Source organism: Mus caroli, unplaced genomic scaffold (genome assembly GCF_978045245.1).
Source record: "Mus caroli unplaced genomic scaffold, Mus_caroli_1 scaffold_15, whole genome shotgun sequence".
NCBI lineage: Eukaryota > Metazoa > Chordata > Mammalia > Rodentia > Muridae > Mus > Mus caroli.
In genome coordinates this window covers 15,057,279-15,070,148 of record NW_028227270.1, presented here as the reverse complement: position 1 = coordinate 15,070,148, position 12,870 = coordinate 15,057,279, and positions in this window count along the sequence as shown.

Genomic DNA, 12,870 nt, shown 5'->3' with positions numbered 1-12,870 from the left:
GTCTGCTGAAAGCAGTAGAGTTAAATTAATTATATAATATTAAACCACTAATAAAAGTGTTGTATCTGCTCAACAAACTCACAGAAATTGGTGGAAAATTTCAGAGAAAGATATTTACAGAACTTAACACTATCAAAAAAAGCAACTATTTAGGGTAAGGTTATGGGAAGGATATTATGAAAGGACAGGAGCCAGAGAAACACTACACACTTAAATAATGATAGAACATACTCATGACTTGAAAAAAAAAAGGAAAACATAGAAAATCCATTTAACTCTCTGACCATTTAGTTATTCAAAAGTTTTTTAAAGGAAACAACTGCATAGATATTGTTAAAAGTTTGAAAAATTAAAAATCAAAGAAGTAGCTCAAAATCAGCAACATAAGTTTAACAAATAAATAAATTAAATAAACAATAAGTTAACCAGAAAAAAATATCAAGTTCTGCTTAAGTGTTCCCCTAAATGTTATCGTAAGATATAATATAAATATTAACAGGTCTTAAAGATAAAATTTCTATATAGAAGAAACGTGTAATTACATATGTAATGTTAATTAAAGAAAATCATGATGGAAAACAAAGAACAAGGCAAGCATTTGAATTAGGAAGATGACAGGGCTCAGTGAAGACACCTCAGAAACCTGGGTCAAGTCCCAGCTCTGTCAACTACTGTTTCAATTTGTGTAGGAAATTAGATCATTAAACTTCATAGAATCCATTTTTTAATTATTAAATTAAGATAATATTATAGAGAGAACTAAAGCAAATACCAAATAATATGCATAACAGCCTTGCCTCACCAGCTGGAGTACCATGAACACCAAGCTGTTATAAAATGCTGGCTTCATTCGAAAAGAGGATTGTGAGTTCCAATAATCACTCATGATAACAAATTTAGAAGACCAGCTGCAGGTTAGAAAAAAAAAATGTATCACATAAAAAGAGCAAGTTACAAAGAAAGCCAAAACAATAAGAAAATAAAAGTAGAAAACTTCAGAAGACTCGGTAAGATAAAATAGATATATATAAAAATTAAATTGGCAGAAAAGTGCTGTTGAGCCCTGAATTTGTCTAGCCACAAATTCAGTAGTTGATTTTGTTGTCTCCATTCTGTGTTTTAACAGAGACTGACATGTAGAATAAGAAGTTTATATTGTGCTTTGTATCTAATAGCAAAAGCATTTGCAGTACTCTTGAATACTTAGGAAATATTTTTAAAGATCCTATTTCAGACTACAAATGAATTTGCAGTAAATCCATAGGCACATGTAGAAGCCACAGGAAAAGCTGGGTCGGAAACTAAACTGAGAAGCTCATCTCACCATAGTCAAGACTAACATGGAAATAGATGGCTAAAAGGCCAGCCTGGGCTACATAGCGATCCTGTCTCAAAAAGAAAACTCCATTACAAATGCTCACATGATTTACCATTATAAATTCCTTATATTAAAAATAAATTAAAAAAAGAATACTTGTGTTCCGTGAGGTGGTTCTCAGACAGAAACTTGCCTTCCACAATGAATCAGTCCTTACTCAGACAGACACTGGGTCCTTCAGAGGACCAGCAATGTGTCCCAATCAATAGAATGACATTTCATGCATCAAGCTTCTCTTTCATCTTTGACTTGCCCTCCAGTTACTGAGTCTCCAAAGTATGATGGGAGATCATCCAACAGCCACTTCCAACTTATTTGTCAAAAAAAAAAAAGTTCCAAGTAAACTATGGCTTTCCAAAACCTACCAGATTAATAACATATCATCAATCCTCTTGACACCAAATTGGAAAAGAAAAGTGAAATGATCAAAATACAAAATCTTGTAATATGTTGCTTTGGAACTGGGATGCCATGTCGAGTCAGCAGATCCTGTACACATGCCAGTATATTTAAAAGCATGCAGCCTTTAATGTAACACAGAGATGCTTTATCAGAAACTATAAGGAAATCTATAAGTGAATTTACAGATTCTGTATTGTGTTTTCTCTCACTGTATTCTCTACCCAGGCTCTCTTCTCTCATGTCTCTGTTCACAGCACCTGTGTTCACAACCTGTGTATCATGACCCCTTTGAAGCTCAAACAACCTTTTCACAAGGGTCACATAACAGATATCCTGCATGTCCGATCTTTACAACACGAATCATAACTAGCAAAACTACACTTATGAAGTTGCAATGAAAGTAAATTTATGGTTGGGTGTCACCACAACATGAGAACCAGTATTAAAAGTTCTCCACATCAGGAGGGAACCTAATGGTGAACGGTATAATCTCCTTACCTTGTAATTTCCCAACTCCTCCAAAGCATAGTAACTGTTCCTACATTGAATTATAAAATCCTTATGAACTCCAATTTTACACTTACTTGTTTCTTACATAACCACCAAGATTATGTCTTGTCTATCCTAAGAAGGCTTCACCCAGGGTAGAGCAATGCTGGACCCTAAACTTTAGACAGCTGGAGATTCTTTAATGCTTCCTTAAAATTTTATTTTAAATTCTCTCATTCTCTATTTGCTATTCTTTTCAATATCCTTCAGGTCTACAATTCTACTAGGGATATATTATTATTATGTGTCATCTGATTTCTGGTGTAATAATAATAATCAGTATAATATTAAACTCATAATGAAAAAATAAATATGTATGTAATATTAATGGAACAATTTATGCCAAAAATAGCCCCATTGTTGTCTAAAGCTAGAGAATAAAGGATTAAAGTAATTAACTTAATATACTCGAATTTCAGCATTTAGTATCTATATACATGAAGCTCTGTAGCAAATTTTAAAAATCCCTATGTAGGGAGTGGGGACATCCTCTTGGAGATGGGGGGACCGTATGGTATGAGGAACAGTCAGAGGGCAGACTGGGAGGGGGATAAAAACTGGATTGTTAAAAAAAGATTTAATAATAATAATAATAATAATAATAATAATAATAATAACGAAAAGAAAAACAATGTATGTACAAAAGAATGAAAAAATGGTTTTGTATTCTTAAAAAATAAATAAATACTTTTTATCCCCCCCCAAAAAAATCCCGATATAGGGCTAAATTAGCATGGTAAAGCAACTACCTAATAAGAGCAAGGGCTTGGGTTAGCTCCCCAGGCATGGAAAGGAATCTCTATAGAACATATAAAGTTCGCAAGTACAACTATTCTCTTCGTAAGTAGGTAATGCCTAGAGCAGTTAACACCAGAGGCAGCAAGACAAGGAAGAACTTAGAGCCGAGCAGCAGAGCAACCACTGCAAAGGCAAAATTGTTCCTTGAAGAGTCAGAAAAATGAAAAAGAGAGAGGGGGGAGGAAAAGGGGGAGAGAGGAGGAAGAAAAGAAGGAAATAAAAAGGAACAATCCCTCATTTAATGAATTAAACTAAATCCATTTAAACAATGTAATTAGCTTTAAAATACTCAAAACAAAAAGCAAAAAAAAAAAATAGCTTGTTTAAAATGGTAAATAATATAAGGCAATTCAAAGATCATTCGTTTTGGTATATCTTGAGGTTTTAGATCTTATTTCTACCTTGTACCTTGTTAACTCCTTACCATGAAGAATATTAAAACTCATGCATGTACCAACACAAATGCCGTATATATGCAGAGACCCATACATATGCATGGGCTGTGGAATTACATAGCAACCTCTCTTGCAACAAGAACTCTAGCCATTAGTAGCTCCATAGCTGGAGCTCAGTACAAAGTCTATCAACCATTTTCTCCCACTTTCCCATAAATAAATTCTTCGATTTAATCTAACATTTCATGCTGTCTTCAAAGAGAAATTGGCTATGCTTTTCTGCTGAATAGAGTCCACTTTTAAGCAATTGGAACAATCGTATAAAAAGCCTCGCTCATTTGCTTCATCACGGGAGAGTCTCTTCTAAGTCCTTCTAGAATGAGGTCAGGGTAACTGTCTTGAAAAGTTGCTGAAGCATGTTTCATGGTCTCCAACATGTTCCTTTTGGGTATTTCATGACCTGAGAAAACAAGGTTATAGATGATAGATAGATAGATAGATAGATAGATAGATAGATAGACAGACAGACAGACAGACAGACAGATGGTAGATAGGAGATAAAATATAGATGACACAGAGAATTGGAACAATGCTCAAAACATAATCATTAGATCAAGGTGTTGAGTGTAGATTTAAATCTTCTGCATTCGTCTTGGCTGTTAACTTTTGCCTGTGTGAGAGGTAAATCGAATACTCCCATTGCAGTAGTTGGTTTGCTGATTTCAACTCACAGCTTAGTTGAATTATGACTTTATATGTTTGAAGGTGTTTGTGTTGTTGACCTTTAAGTTGTAATTTACTATCAATGGTTTTCAGAAAAACTAAAACATATAATAGCATACAATAATTTATTTCAAGTAATGTTTTCTACCTTAAAATTTACTTTTTTCTAGTTAAAAGATTTATATTGATTATTTTGTTTTATATATCCTAGTATTTTTTTCATACACCTGTTGTTTGTATTTTTGCTCTGTGGGGGTCCTTAACCCTGATCCATTTTCTCTGGTGAGCTGTTAATTGGAGATTTTTTTCATTTTTAATATAAAATATTTACATAGTGTAAGAGATTAAAATACACTGGGCAAGTGTCTAACATTGACCTACATTTCCAGACCATTTTGTTTTGGGGGTTTTTGGGGTTTTTTTGTTTGTTTTTTGATTTTTTTGTTTTGGTTTGGTCTTTGGTTTTTGGCTTTTGTTTTTTTTTTGGTTTTGTTTTGTTTTTTGCTTTTTACTTCAAGACATGGTCTCACTAAGTTGTCTATGTAGCATAGAATTCACTCTGTTACCAGAATAATTGTTGAATTTGTAACCCATCTACCTTAGCCTCCAGAGTAGTTAAGTCTCCAGGTATGCACCATCAAGACTAGTTCTCCATCTTTTGTCTAGACTTGATGATGAAGATACTATTATTGGGATCCCCGGTCTGTTAAATGCCCTGGAGTTGTTTCTATCTGATTACCTTCTAAGCAGTTTCTTCAGAGATGTCATCCAGACTTGCACCACATCCTTCAGTTCACTGTGATCTGCTTCTTGATGTATATAGGGATCTTCATTTCTGTTACTAGACTTTTCTATTTCTAAGATTTCTATTTGGATTTTTTTCAAATATTCCTGATTATTTTCAGAATACATATATATATATATGTGTGTGTATGCATATATATCCATATAATATGTAGAATATATATATTAAATACATATGTGCACACTGAAAAAAAAATATATATGCTGTGTGTGTACTTGCACACACATGCACTGACACACCTTCAGCATCCTTTCAATGTATTTTCTATTTCTCTAGACCTCAATTCAACATAGTTGGTCTTGGTATTAGAATTTCCCAAAACTTCTTTCCTTTAAAAGTTTGGTCCTTTTTGTTGTTTCTACTGGTCCTTATTAATTTTTCAATCACATTTTTGAAACTGTATTTATAGGTTTGCTGAAGTCTTGTTTCAAAGGATTCTCCAGAGATATTGAGAACTTCCTTCCATCTGCTACCTAGAAGTGCAACTGCATCAGGAGCAGCTTCTGGATTTTTACCTTTGTGGTTTTCTTAGATCCCACAGAGAATTTTATTTCCATCCCCAAATTCACTGGAGAGATTTTTTTTTCTGGAGAAATGTGTTTTCCACATTCCACACAGAACTCAGACATCAATGGGTAAAATCTCTTCTATCTGCAGAGTCAGGAAAAAGTCATCTTCCATGTACACATATGGGAGACGAAGTGGCTTCATGCAGAAGTATGACACCCACCATGACAATTGCCCTCAGACAGTTGAGCTCCAACAGTCATTTGCTTAACTATGTTCACACTTTACCATTGTTTCTGACCTACCATACTTTCTTTTCTGCCAATAAATACATTTAAAAATATATTTGAATAAGCAATTCTTTCATTCTTTTATTCAGGTTACAACCGTATAATTCCAAATAATGCCAATCATATAAAACTAAAGCTGGCCTACTTTATTCTCCTGGAGTTTCAGATGAATTTCCTTTGGCTTTTGTTTAGTTTTTTATATAGTTATAACTTAATTTCAATCATATATATGATGACTGCATACTTTAGCTCACTCCTATTTTATTGTTAATGCTACTATATTTTTATATATAGTCTACTCTACTGCAGCTATGTCTTGTTAATTAGTAAAGTAGTGATCTCATGATGTTATTTATGTATACACATAATTATTGTATATACATATTCATATATATAAGATAGATAGATAGATAGATAGATAGATAGATAGATAGATAGATAGATAGATAGATGATAGATAGATAGATAGTACACTGTTATTATTGATCTTCCTACCCAAATTCTATATCTCCAATCTCCATTCTCCTGAGGATATTTAATAAAGTTTGTGGTTCCCTTGATGGGTCTTTGTTGCCTTATCTATGAGAAGCCATTACTAGAATATTTTCAGTCACATTGTACAAGGTGGGAAGCACTTATCCTATCTACAAATATGGGTAACTAAAACAGCAAAATGAGAAGTCATTATGTTCAAGGTGGATCCAGCCTTAGAGACCAAGTGGGCAGCTCCTAGCACCATCCTCGCAGCTCTCTGCTGAGCCTTTCAGGCCTTGGAGTTTTCACCGGGCAGAATAAAACAAGATAGCTTGTGAATTAAAAGGGTTCTCAAAACTGTCACAAGTCTGCCATATAAATAACTAGTAAAAATTGTATAGAAGTTCTGGGGAAAATATCTTGCATATAAATGTGAATATAAATGTTCTTTCTTTTAAAAAAAATGACTCATTACTGCTAGCACAAGTGACAAGGTTAAGAAAAATCTGTCGGTTTTCAAATTTTTCACCATTGCTCCTGAATCACGAGCAGGGAGACACTGGCCACTTCAGACCTCTTTGTCTTGAAACTGTCACAGATCCATTACAGTTCATTTTGCCCCCGCATGGTAGTATCTCCTGACAGATTCATCTGTCTTGCCTAAAGTACAAATAAACTGATAACTGAAAGGGGGCTGTTTTAATCAAAGTTCAAAGGCTTATACTCGAAGACAACAGCAATGATAAGAAGAAGAGAAATCACTGTGTTTCTGTTGGACACCTTGGGGTGTAGCAAACTGTTACTGGTGGGCTCATAAATTTTGTTCCCAAAGCATTCTCAGCCCATTTCCCAGCGACTGCCCTGAGGGGGTGCCTTGAGAGAGGTGACAAAATTGAATAGCAACTGTGAGTTCACTCCACAACTCTTCAACCATGCAGGAAAAAGAAATCTTTTCTCTGCCACTCATTGTATCACCTCTCTCTGGCTGTCTCTGCTGGACCCAGATATGAGACACTCTGCCTGCTCAGTAGTACAGAGTTTTACCCAGTCTCCCAAACACCCATGGAGGATTCAGACCCTGCTCCAGAAGGTCAGAATCATGCTAACAGAACTGAGAAAATAGAGTTAAAATAAAATCCACATGCCTCTCTTCTTTCAAGTTACCCCCAGTTCATACAAAATCAATGAAGCCAGCTTGTAAATCCCTCTTGCCAGATGGCTAGTTCTGTCGATGTCTTCCTGACACTGCCTCCTTAATTAAATTTTTAAAAAATCATTGACCTTGCCTCTATTTCTCTCTCCAACCTTTGGATTTTCTACAGCTGGATTTTCTACGGTGGATTTTCTAAGTTTGCCAAAAATAAATAAATAAATAAATAAATAAATAAATAAAAATAAAAGTTTTCTCTTTCTTAACCCAGCACCCTGATACACTGTTACACTGAAGGAAGCCCTGTTGGTATTATGGGTAAGGGTTTGAAGGATCACATGGGGTAGAAGGGAAAAAAAGAACCTTACTGTCCCACAATAAACTCATTACCCTTGAACAGGATACCAAATATGATTCTACAATGAGTCTTAATGCAATGATCTGAAAGGCAAGAGGTGCTTCAGGACACCATCAAAACAGTTCAGCATGGACAAAATGCTAAGTAGACAATACATTTAGTGTTGACCCCAACTGTAAAGATTAATTTAAAGGCATTGCTAAGTCACACTGGCTTCCCTCCACTTCCAAAGTCATGAGGAATGAGCAGATGCATAGGGTTGCAAGAAGGGAATTGATAGAGAAGCAGCTGGAGTCTCTGTTCATAATCTCTTGAAGTTTGCCTTCCCTGTCTCACTGTCTCCTCTAGAGATCAGCTGCAAACCCAATAGCATCCATTTGGGAAGGACTCCAGCTTTGAAAATGAATTACAGCTTCCCAACTGATCCTTCTCTGCATCCTGCTAGGTAATGACAACCCACCCAGGGAGATTTGCATTCATTACTATTTAGCTCTTCTGCATCTCGTTATCCCACTGCACATTGGAGAGTAGGAAGCACAGCTTGGATATTTGCAAATGCCTTGGCAAATTTGGCAAAACACACCAATATGCTCTAAGATAATATTCACACAGAGGATTCTGTGGTTCTCTCACTGTACAGTATGAGTCTGCTGAAACTAGCCACTCTCCAGAAGAGACTCTGTGAGAGCAGGCTAGAAGCATATTTGGTAGCTTGACAGTTGCCTGCAGACTGTGCTAATAGAGAACAGTGAGTGGAGAAGTAGGAGGAATGGATCTATCTAGGCTTTCCAAACCAACTTTTTAATTTCGAGAGTTTTATGACTACTTTCAAAGCATTCAAAAAATAGTCATCTATAGTACCAAAGTTTAATTAAATCTTGCTGAATTTTGAACTATTTTTTCAATATCCTTAGCCATCAAGAAAATTAAAAATAAACATGCTTGGAGACTTCATCTGACTCCATCAGAATGGCAGCATTAAAAAAAAAAAAACCGCTGGCTGTGTGTGGTGTTATATGTCCTAATCTCGGCACTCAGTTGCAGAGAAAGGTGTGTGGATCTCTGTGAGTTCAAGGCCAACCTGATATACATAGTGGTCCAGTTTTGCCAAGTCTAAATAGTGCAACTCGCCCACCTGTACCAAGTAAAAGCTGTATGTCTTTGTCCCAATATGGCTGAATTTTGCCTTAGTTACTATGATGGTTTGTATATGCTCGGCCCAGGGAGTGGCACGATTAGAAGATGTGGCCCTGTTGAAGTAGGTGTGTCACTGTGGATGTGGGCTATAAGACTCTCATCCTAGCTGCCTGGAAGCCAGTCTTCCACTAGCAGCCTTCAGATGAAGCTGTAGAACTCTCAGCTCTGCCTGCACCAAGCCTGCCTGGATGCTGCCATGATCCAATCTTGATAATACTGGACTGAATCTCTGAACCTGTAAGTCAGCCCCAATTCAATGGTTTTCTCTTCTTTTTTTTTTTAATAAGATTTGCCTTGGTCATGGGGTCTGTTCACAGCAGTCAACCCCTAACTAAGACAGTCACTATCACCAAGTGCATGCATTGTGCCCAAGTTACTTGCCACTTCCTTAGTCTTCATCTCTCTAGCGTGGATCTTAAATTTGCTCAATATTATCTTGTAAAACTTTGCCTCTGAGGAAAAGTCCCTTTCTTCAGACCCAGTCTGCATGTTAGGCCTTGTTTAATGGGCATTCAATTCCTCCAGAACAGTTTTAAATTTAAAGGCTTCTTGGTCAGCCACAAAACACAAGGGACTGTCATTTGTGCTACAAGTGTCTCTCTATCATGTTTCCTCTTTGGCTCTTCCCATCTCTACACATTTTGGCTTTGCACAGTGCCATGACTACAAAATCCCCCAGGTGGAAACACACATTCTGAAGAGGAAAAACTATTTTTGTGTCTTCCAATTTAATTAATAATGTGTCCAGATGTGTCTTTGAAGAGACTTTAAAGCTAGACATTTTCAGGGTAGTAAAACAACAGGATGTTCTAAAAGAAGATGAAATATGGAAGAGACACTCCTTACGACAGGAAGCAACAACTCAAAATAGTTTTAGGAAGTCTCTAAAACTGATCAGATTCACTGGGCTACTCCCTCCCATAAGCAATAAAGCCTGCTGAGAGTTATTCTCAGATGAGCACTCAATGACCAACACGAAGCACAAATGATTTAGAACTGACCAGAAGATCTAAGACCTGGAAAGTTCACTCTTCAAACAGCTGCCTAGGTTCCCTGCTTTTATGAATTGTCACCCAATGCTGCCTTGGACTTTGGTGATGCAGCTGTCTTTGAGACATTTCTGCTCCCATAAGTAACCCTCGGCCCATAAACAACCCCAATAAATTTATTGGTTGACCAACTTATTATATGGACTTTGGTTATATCTGTACATTGGTTTGTCATGGAATCACTGTTTGGAGAGTAGATTCTTGCTTGTATCTTCTCAGAAATAGCATCATAGAACAATTTCTGGGAAACTAGGTGTGCCCTTACAAATTTATCATTTTATTCTTCCATTGGCCCAGAGAGCATTATAATACTCAGCATTATAATTAGTTAAAAAATATTTACCAATATTTATCATTGGTGCAATTTTTAAGAAAATATTCAGTCAATAGTGCATTCTGTGATATTGTTTTGAGTCTCAAGGAATCAAAATTATTACACATACACTGAAGTGAATTATGGGTTTGTCCCCATGCTTTATAACACATAACTTCAGTTTCGTTAATAAAATCATGCCTCCCCCCATTTGTTCCAATGAAATCTTTGATCAGGACAGGTTTTTGGTTTTTTGGGTTTTTTTGTTTTTAATTTTGTTTTCTGGTGGGTTTATTCCACTTGTTATTGTTTGGGGAATGGGATTCCTTTCTCTAAGGCAAATACAAACTTGCTCTAGGAAACCTTGAAAATAAGAGCTCTGCAACAGATGCCTGTTTTGGTCACTATCATTTCCAGATCTACAAACCTACAAACATGAATTGCAGAAATTGTTAATACCAATCCCAGGTTTCTACCCCACCTTTGATCATTTAGTTCCCAGATAAAAGACCTTTATATTTACAATAAGCATTAAACAGCACAAGAGTTGGGCAGCTATCTACCCTCTATGCTATTAGAATCTACTTTCCTATTAATAATCCTGAGTTATTACTTACTATGTTCATCTGGGTTGCTCTTAACTCCAATTGGCCAGCCCTCAGGACCATGTTTTCATGACTCACCTGACTCATGGGGGCTTCTTCTCCATCCTCATTCTTCTCTCCTCCTCCAACCAGTTCACTCCAAACCCACCTACCACTAATCCCTCCAATAACTAGCATAGCCAATTTTATTCACCAATAGTTTTAAATCAAGGAACAAGGTTTGCGTAACAAAAACTTGTAAACATGAGAAGTCAATTGTAGACCTAGACCTTCAAAAATTTAGCATTACAGTTCATAACCATAGGCCAAATCTCAACAATGAATTTAGGGCTAGGAGAAATCACCCAGGGCTGACCTTCGGGCATTAGCAGGTCAGAATTCCTTCCAGGGCTCTGGTAAAGGCCCATCTCCTTGACTTTGGCAGTTTTCAGAAGCTTTTGGGATTTCTTGGGTCCTTCTTTAGAAACAGCCATCTCTTCGCTCCACCCTTCATTCTTGTCCCCTTGCCAACTTCTTTGCCTCTCATATCCCTCATTTTCCCTTATCAGGATTCCTATCACCATATCAGCCCCCCCGCCAACCATCCACATTATCTCTCCACCTTATTTTTATAACTATATCACAACTGTAAAGTGCCTTTTGACTTTCACTCCTCTTGCATTCAGATATGGAACCTTGAGAAGTCATTATACTGCTCCCACAGCCACCATGCTTATCTCCTACTGAGATACCACAGTCTAACCTATTTTCTTAAACAAATGATTACATTTATTGAGGGTACTTGTATGGAGGTTAGGGGACAACTTACAAAAGTTGTTTCCCTTCCACATTGTCCCCAGACTGAATTCAAGTCTTCAGGCTTAGTAGTAATGCTTTACCAAACTTCTTTATTATTATTATTATTATTATTATTATTATTATTATTATTATTATTATTTACATTTTTATTCTTTAATCCTTTTTTACACTCCAGACTTTACCCCTCTGCGTCTACTACTCAACCCCTTCCCACAACTCCCCTGACTCCTATCTCCAAGAGGATGTCCCCACACTCCCACACCCACCCCATCAGGCCTCCCCACTCCCTGAGACCTCATGACTCTCGAGGATTAGGTGCATATTCTCTCACTGAGGCCAGACCAGGCAGTCCTCTGCTGTATATGTGTTAGGAGCCTCATATCAGCTGGTGTATGCTGCCTGTTTGTTGGCTCAGTGTCTGAGAGATCTCTGAGGTCCATGTCAGTTGAGACTGCTGGTCTTCCCATGGAACCCCCTCCTCCTCAGCTTTTCTCCAATTCAATCATAGGGTTCCCCAGTTTCTGTCCATTGGTTAGAGGCTAGTATCTACATCTGACTCTTTCAGCTACTTGGTGGGGCTCTCAGATAGCAGCCATGTTGGCTCCTGTCTGCAACCACACCACAGCATCAATAATAGTGTCAGGCCCCAGAGGCCTCTCCTTGAGCTGGACCCAATTTGGGCCTATCACTGAACCTCCTTTCTCTCATGCTCTTTATTTTTGTCCCTGCTGTTCTTTCAGACAGGAATGATTCTAGGTCAGATGACGGCAATCCTGCAATCCCAATCAAAATCCCTACATAATCCTTCAAAGATATGGAAAGAACAATTCTCAAATTCATCTGGAAAAACAAACAAACAAACCCATAAAAACAGAATAACAAGAACAATTCTTAATAAAAGAACTTCTGGATGAATCACCATCTCTGAACTCAAGCTATGCTACAGAACAATAGTGATAAAAATCAGCATGGTATTAGTCCAGAGACAGACAGGTTGATCAATGGAATAGAAATGAAGATCAAGAAATAAAACCACACATTTATGGACACTTGATCTTTGACCAAAAAAAAAAAAAAGC